The following is a 1,031-nucleotide window of genomic DNA, read 5'->3' on the forward strand; positions in this document are numbered from 1 at the left end:
ACCCCGAATCCGCATTGAAAAGAAACAAAGGGAAGGACGTGGACAGTTCAAGCACACCAAAGAAATCACCATTGTCCAACTTGAAGACTGTTTTTGGGAAAAAGAAGAGCAGTAAATCAGGAGCTTCTAGCGCTTCCTTGATAATTGAGGAGCCAATTCAAGAAGATATTGGATATGAGACCGAGGAAGAAGAGGAGGCAACGTATGAACAAGAAACCGAATTGGAGGAAGAGTTAGCATTCACTATGGCTAACATTAATGAAATTCCCATGGGAGAATGGAAGAAGAGGATGCGCGACGACCATGGCCCAGGACTTGTGCAACCCACAATTCCCGCAACTGCTACCTTCGAGCTAAAAGGTCATATCCTAGCTTCACTCAAGGAAATACCTTTCTATGGGAAAAATCATGAAGATGTCTAAAAACATTTGGATGAAGTAAATGATGTTGCTGATTACTTCAACATTCCAAATGTAACCCGCGAAACTCAACTACTTCGGATGCTTCCGGTAACCGTAAAGGGTGCTGCTAAAGACTGGCTCAAATCACTTCCCCCCGGGTCAGTCACTACTTGGGCCAAAATGAAGGAAGAATTTATTGATCACTTTTGCCCACCATCCAAGATAGCCAAACTCAAGAAGGCCATTGCAAACTTTGAACAACAACCTGGAGAGTCTTTATATGAAGCATGGGAGAGGTACAAAAGTCTGCTACGAAATTGCCCACACCATGATCTAAACAGCCAGCAAGAAGTTTCCATCTTTTATGATGGAGTCAATGTCACGACCCGGCAGTTGCTAGACTCACAAGGCCCACTTACAAAGAAGCCACCCCCGGTGATTAAAGAATTGATTGAAGAATTCTCTAAACACTTTAGATACCACAACCCTAGGAATGATGTCACGAGGGGAGCCGCGTACGCTGCTACTGAAGATTTATCCGCGGTCATGGCCATGTTAAAAACCATGGATAGGAGAATAGACAAAATGGATCAAACTATCCATGCCATACGGGTGGGTTGTGAAAACTGC

The 1,031-nt window shown here is 44.0% G+C and overlaps 1 non-coding gene across 1 annotated transcript; it reads right to left on the bottom strand.

The window, feature by feature from the left end:
• Positions 1–629: 629 nt before the first annotated feature.
• Positions 630–736, bottom strand: LOC145038142 (small nucleolar RNA R71). The gene has a single exon (XR_013679207.1). It is a non-coding gene; the product is annotated as a small nucleolar RNA R71 (small nucleolar RNA).
• Between the last annotated feature and the right edge of the window lie 295 nt (positions 737–1,031).

The sequence above is a fragment of the Lactuca saligna genome, chromosome 3 (assembly GCF_052625555.1).
Source record: "Lactuca saligna cultivar CGN05327 chromosome 3, ASM5262555v1, whole genome shotgun sequence".
Classification (NCBI taxonomy): Eukaryota; Viridiplantae; Streptophyta; class Magnoliopsida; order Asterales; family Asteraceae; genus Lactuca; species Lactuca saligna.